Here is a 7,203-nt window from a genome sequence, read left to right as displayed (position 1 = left end):
ACATCTGTTACTGCTAAAATCTCTACTCTCTTTGACGTCCAGGGTGAGAAAATAACAATGAGCAAAGAGTACATGTGGTTCTTTTCTTATCTCTCAATTCCAGCCTGAGTTAGTGGAGACTCCCCTCTCGTGGGCTCCCAACCAACCACCATCCTGACACACTATGATCTTTTGCAAAGATTTCAATAATGTATATGGTCAGGAAATTGACAGAAGAGAGCCTTCCTAATAGGTTTAAGACTCCAGAAGCACATGAAGAATTTATTAGGGGAAGAGGGGATGTTTATGGTGCCCAGAAATACAGGTTGCTCCAACTGTGGTGGCATTTGGAAGTTGAAAAGGAATCTTGGTGGTAAGACCATGATAAATAATTTACTTGATTAAGAAGCTTTTATTTAGTATCTTGTTTCTTTTCATCAAATGACATTTTGGAGTTGGCAGTATTCCAAGTTTCAAGCAAGTTATGTTATATAAGCGTGTAGCTCCTTGGCCATCTGTTTTGGTGTGAGTAAAAACACCTTACAGTTATGTCTTGGAAAAGCTATCTCACACAAACCATTATTTATACATATTTTTTCCAGAATCAATTTAAAGAAACAAATTATTGAGTACCAGTTATGAGATCAGTTCTGTGAAATCAGAAGTGTAATGAGGATCTCAGTTTCTGGGAGCTGTGGCTAAGGAAGCATGACAGGAATCCAATCATCACATTATACTGATGATGCTATTTGTGGAAAATCTGATGATTTTTACCTGGAACCAAGGTTCACTTTGTATAAGCTTTGGCAGACAGAAGAGGCTTTAGGTATGAAAGTCAAGAGAGTTTCCAGGCTCAGAGAACTTAATTCTCAGGAGTCAGGTCTCTTTTCATAGTGAAATTCTATGATGCCCAGACTCCTTCCAGGCAGCATTCTCTCTAATTATAGCTCCACTGAGTCACTGCTATAATGTTGAGAGAGAGTTTAGAGCTATAATGTTGAGAGAGAGATAATTATAAAAACAAGGCCATTTCACTGACGGTATAGCTCAAGGGTAGAGCATTTGACTGCAGATCAAGAGGTCCCTGGTTCAAATCCAGGTGCCCCTTCCACATTTTTCTTTTTGCTTTAGAAGAATATGGATTGATTTTGACATTAATATATTCTGTAACGCATGACTGGTTGAATAATAACTAATGTCCCTTGTCATATGCCAGGCTGCAGACTAGGTACTTTACATTAATTATCTCCTTCATTTCTCACCAAAATTTTACGAGATACATTATCTCCATTGTGTAAATGGAGATACATTATCTCCATTATCTCCTTGTGTAAACAAGGAGTCTGAGACTTGCAGATGCTACAAAGGACAGGTCCAGGATTTAAACTAGGAGAACACGTTCTCAATGACTTCATTATACTACTCATTCTGTTCCCCTTCTGTTAAATGCTTTGTCACAAATTTCCACTTAGCAATGCTCCCAAAATGCTACAACTGTCCATAGCCTTTTAGAACATTTTGGCTGCAGGGCAAACCCAGTAACAGTGATGATGCCCACACTTTACAGTGTCCTGGGGGCAGTCAGGGAATAGAGTTCTTGTTCACAGAACACTGCTGTGGATAAACATGAACTGACCTAAAGTTTAGAGAACTACACTCCTTTCCTGATCTAAAGCTTGAGGACTTTCTATTACCTTTCCATCCCCAGTTCATTGCCTGCAGCGAGCACCCCACCTTGGGTGCCTGCATTCCAGACCCAGGCTGGGACCAGAGGTCAGGCCTTAGTCTAGGTTTAACTCCTGCCTGCAGCTCAGGCACTGCTGCATTTTAAAATCAGCTTGAATGACATACACTGAGCCCCTACTACATGCCCGAACTGTGCAAAGTGTGAACCCAGAAGTGAATAAGACACAGCCCCTGGACTCAGTGTGCTCTCAGCCAAGAAGCAGGCCTGTAAAATAAGTCAGACAGCTGTGAGCTGGACTGAGCTGGGCCAGCTTCAGGAATGCAGAGGAGGCAGCTATTACCTCTGTCCAGAGGAGGGAGGTTACAGGAGGCTTCCAAGAGGAGCTGATGGCAAGTCAGGGTCTCACAGAAGAACAGTATCGCACCAGAGGGAGAGTGGAGAGGCAGGGGTGCGGTGAGTGAGGGTTGGGTCCCAGGCAGAAAAAACTGCATGGGCAGAGGCTGGAGCCAGATGGATGCAGTTGGAGGCAGCTGGAGCACAAAATGTGCTATGGGGAGTGTCAGCAGAGGAGGCTGAAGCTGAGGAGGCAGACAGGGATCAAAATGTAAGAACTCTTGTGCTGAGAGTCTTGCAGCTTAACATGAAGGCCTTTAAAAGGAGTGGCCTAGATGCACTTGGTTTTAAAATGACTGCTGTGGAAGCAGTAGGAGATGGATGTCAGGGGTGGAGGCTGGGAGGCCATTTAGGAGGTGGTGGCACTGTGGTGCCAGAGTGGGAGTGGGATTAAGTGATGTCAAAGCTAAACTCAGCAGTACCCAGTGATAAACTGGCACTGGGAGGAGAGGTTGGAAGAAGCCCAGTGCACTGTTACATTCTTTGACCAAATGGCAGTATGCAGTGGTGTCACCAATCAAGAGAGGGAGAAGGCTAATCAGATGGTTACATAGGCAGGCCTGGCACCCAGCTCTGAGCACACACTGAAATCCTGACCCTACAACCTCTCAGCTGTATGGCCACTATGTGCCTCAGTTTTCTTACTTGTAAAATCAGTATGCTAACAATAATACCTGTTTTGTGGGATTTATTTCTGATGATTGAGCCAGAAGTTATGGCTAGAACTGAGCCTGGCACATAGCAAGTGTTTAGTAAATATGGACTATTATTACAACAAAGCAAAATAGGAGGAGGTACAGGTTTGAGCAGGAAGACAGCAAGTGTAGTTTGGGGCACACTGGGTTTGCAATCTGAAGTTGTGGTAGAATCTCAGAGTGGAGTGGCTGGGAAGGGTCGTCTACAGCCCACAGAGAGCTGTGAGCTGGAGCTCTGGGGGCTGTGGGCTCCTTACATTCACAGCAGCTTCCAGCCTTCATCAGGGAGAACTTACTGCAGTGACAGAGATTTCCTTGACCTTTCTTCTCAATACACAAGATTGAAAGTTCTCAAACAGGAACTCAAGGAACTAAGAATCAGTGGTGTTGAAAGGCGAATTTTGGAAATCTTGTTTTTTCTGCCAGCTATAAAATGAGACAGCTCACCTGGATGAGGTCCCAGTGAAAATCTGATAAAATCAGGCACAGTATAAAATCAATGCACACATAAAGTATTTGCCCGTAATTCAGAGATGAACGTGAACCTCTGTAGTCCAGTAGTGGAGTCACAGTTAAGACCACCTCCATGTCCAATACTTGATGGCAGCCCACGATATTTACAACATTCACTGATGTGCCTGGAGATTTATGGGCAGCTGGTGGTGTATATTTAACACTGGAGAGTTAGATATTAGAGCACTGAGCTTTAAGTTCTGAGAACGAAATGAACAAACATGCTCTGGGATAAGTAGGAGATGATGTGGCTAGAACGGAATCAGGGATGAAATTAAATCTAGCAGGAATCTCAGCCACACAGATATTTATGAAGTATGATTAAACACATAAAAGTGAAATAAGTGCTAATAGGAGGCACAATAGCAGAAGGGGGCATAACTCAGTGGTAGAGGATTTGACTGCAGATCAAGAGGTTCCCTAATTCAAATCCAGTTGCCCCTGTGATTTTTTTCTTTTCTTCTTCCTGGCAGATTCGTTAAAACAAAGGAGTCATTTAAAGACTGGTGCTGCTGAACCAGCACCCTAGCGTCAAGCCACTGCTTTGACTAAGGCTTCTGGGCAAAGGCTGCATGCCTGCAGGCACTGTGGATGCCGTTCCTGGACCCTGTTTTGATCTTCGTGACCAGTGTGGTCTGCCCTTGATGCGAAGGGGGCTCTGGCACGCCTCAGGCAAGGAAGTGGAAAGACCTTTCTTCTTTCTTGTATAGCACCCTTTCCCTTGAGACACGTTCCAGCATGCAAGGAAAGACTAGCGGAACGCTGTGTTTAGGCACCTTTGAGGCTACGAGGATTCTTCGTTCAACTAGGGACAATCCAACGTTTCTCCTAAGGTCCCGGCATCAAAGTTGAACGCAGCCCCACGTACGTGTAGTTTCTCAAGCACCAGAAGAGACACAAGAAGCACTGTGGTACCTTCTCAGAATAACATCTTGCGCAGGGAGATGAGCACTGTCCGAGTGACAAAGGCGTTTTAAGGCGCTAGCTAGATCTGGGTGTCCTTGAACCTGCCAAAAGACTAGCAGGGTTCGGGAGGAAACCGTTCATTTTCCAGACGGCATCTAAAGTCGAGTTTCTGCTGGGCAGCGAGAGAGGGCAGGTATGTGAACCGAGAATGAACAGTCAGCACAGAGTTTGTTACATTGCAGCTCAGGGTCAGCGCTGCGAGCCACTGGCATTACACCGAAGACTTTCCAGAACTCGGGTCGGGGCACAGTTGAAGGACTTGTCAATCTATCTATCCAACGAAGGCAACAGTTTGCGGCCTTTCCCGCTGCGTTCCAAGAGATGATCCGGAGGTACCTGGGTAGCCGAACGGTGCCCAATCGGTCAACAGGAGTCATTGAGTGCACAGTGTTCCTCCAAAGGGACACGGTGGGGCAGAGGGAGTCCTAGGAGAAGCAGTCCGGCGTTAATGCGCTCCTTTCCCTAAGGGTTCATGGAAATCGTTGGTACACGTCGAGTCGTGCGTGGAAACCCTGACATTACGTTGAGCCTGGGGGACAGGTCTGCCTTTCCCGTTATGTGAACAAGGGCTGCTGGAGGCCTCCTGTAACGAGTAGGAAACTGTCTGTTAGCCTAGGAAACCTGCCGTTCAATCAACCGGCATTACCACTGTGAAGAGGGGCACGGGCAACAAGGCTGTTTTTCGCTTAAATCTGAGGCCGCAAGTGTCCTGCTTTCCCGTTGGGAAAATAATGCTTTTCTCATTAGGCCCCTAGGTCAGACTTGACGCAGCACACGTACGTGTAGCTTCTGACCAGCGAAAAGAGACTCAAGGAGCAGCCGGGCCCTTCCCTGATAAAACTGTGGCACACCGGGAGCTGAAAGGCGTGACCGACGTAATTCCTGAGGTGAGGCCAAAAAGTGTCCTTTTATCCTACCAGAGCTCAGGCAGCGTTGCAGGGGCAACAAGTCCGTTGGTCAGGCTGCGCCTAAAGTCGACGGTCTGCTTGGCAAGCGAGGGCAGCTTCGTGTTGCCAGTGCGAACGCTAAGCAGAGGGTGTTTTCATTGCGGTCCTGGTTCAGCAGCGGGGACCGCTTGCGGTCCACCTAAGACCTGCCAGACCCGTGTTCGGGAGGACTTTTGAAAGATGGGCACTGCCACGGTGCGACAAAGAGAGCAGTGTTTTGCCTTGAATTCACTCTTCGTGCCAAGAGACGATGCGAAGGGCCTAGGTGCCTGTATGTTGGTAGGTCGCCTAAGACGGGACAAACGGTACACATGGTGTTTCCGTGAGACGTGGTGAGGACGCGGGAGTCCCAGGAGTCCTGAAAAGCCCACTAGCGTTGAGCCTCTGCTTTGAGTAGGGCTCCCTGGGAAATGCTGCACGCCTGCCTGGCATTTGTGGATGCAATTCCTGGCCCTTGCCTTCAGCTTGGCGCTCAGTGTCGTGTTCCTTTTATGTAAAGGCGGCTCTGGGATGCCCCAGGAATGGAAGTGGAAACCCACTACTGCTCTCAAGAAAATTCCACTTTCCTTCCAAAGACATTCCAGCGTGCCAGAATGGACTGGCAGAGCACTGTATTTCAGGCAGCTTTCACGCTGAACGATCCTTCTTTCCCGTTGGGAGGTACTACAGTTCTCTAAGGGTCCCAGTCTCAGAGTGGCACACAGCCCACGTGCGTAGAGTTTCTCAGGAACCAAGGGGGACCCGAGGAGGACCGTGGCACCTTCTCTGAATAATTTTGTAGCCAGGGAGTTGTGCACTGTGCGAATGGCATGAACTCTTAAAGGTGCTAGGTATCAGACTTAGGTGCTCCCTGAACCTGCCAAAAGCCTAGCAGTGTTCCGGGGGGAAACTGTCCATTTGCCAGACTGCATCAAAGGTCGAGTTACCGCTTGCCAGGAAGAGCCGGTAGGTAAGGACACCCAGAATGAACACTACGCACCGTGTCTCACGTGGCTCCTCAGCGTCAGCACTGGGAGCCCCCGGCATGCCACCTAGGACCTTCTACACCTCTGTTCAGGGGCACTTTTGAATGTCGTGGCTATCTAGCTATACAGCAAAGAGGAGACTTTGGCGCTTCTCACTCTGCCTTCAAAGAGGCGATCTGGAGGACTTTGACAGCGGAAAGGTGCTCAGGGGGCCAAGAAGAGTTTCGGTACACAGTGTTCTTCCAAGGGACGTGGTGAGGCAGCGGGGACCCTAGGAAAGGCATACTAACATCAATGCACTTCTCGCCTAAGGTTTCCTGGCAAACCTCTGCACGCGTCAATTCGTGGACGGAATACCTGAACGTCACTTGGGTCGTTGTGGAACAGTAGCGTGTTCCCTTGATGTATAGAGGGCGCCGGGAGGCCTCCTGCACGGCGTAGTAAACAGAGTGTTTCTCTAGGCAAACTCCCTTTCCCCGCACACAGCCATTCTACTTGGGAAGAGAACACGAGGAACCGCACTGTCTCTCAGGACACTTTGAGGCCGCACTTTCAGCTCTCCCGCCGGGAAAATAATGCCCTTGGCTTTAGGTAACCAATATCAAAATTGAACCCAGCACATGCACTTGCAGTTTGTGACCAACAAAAAGAGACTCAAGCAGCACCCTGGACCTTCGCTGATAAGACATTGGCACCAGGGTAGTCCCGCGTGGGCTGAATGGCCTCAACGACGTAATTCCCGGGGATGGGCCAAACTGTCCTTGTGTCTTTACAAAACCCGGGGTAGCGTTCAGGGGCAAATTGTACGTTTGTCAGGCTGCCTCTGAAGTCGACCTTCTGCTTGGCAGAGAGAGAGAGAGAGAGAGAGAGAGAGAGAGAGAGAGGGAGAGGGTGAGGGAGAGAGAGGGAGAGTGAGAGAGAGAGAGAGAGAGAGAGAGAGAGAGAGAGGGGCGGCAGGGAAGTGTTCCCAGCATGAACCGTAAACACGGTGTTTCTTCATTGCAGCAGTGGTTCAGCAGTGGGGACCATTGGCATTAACACCGAAGACCTGCTAGGCC

The 7,203-nt window shown here is 48.5% G+C and overlaps 1 non-coding gene across 1 annotated transcript; it reads left to right on the top strand.

Annotated features, from left to right (window-relative positions):
- Positions 1–1,015: 1,015 nt before the first annotated feature.
- On the top strand, positions 1,016–1,090 carry TRNAC-GCA (transfer RNA cysteine (anticodon GCA)). Its single transcript has one exon. It is a non-coding gene; the product is annotated as a tRNA-Cys (tRNA).
- The last annotated feature ends 6,113 nt before the right edge of the window (positions 1,091–7,203 follow it).

The sequence above is a fragment of the Phocoena phocoena genome, chromosome 4, assembly GCF_963924675.1.
Source record: "Phocoena phocoena chromosome 4, mPhoPho1.1, whole genome shotgun sequence".
Taxonomy (NCBI): domain Eukaryota; kingdom Metazoa; phylum Chordata; class Mammalia; order Artiodactyla; family Phocoenidae; genus Phocoena; species Phocoena phocoena.
Note: the sequence above shows the minus strand (reverse complement) of the source record. Positions and strands in the feature narration are given on the sequence as shown.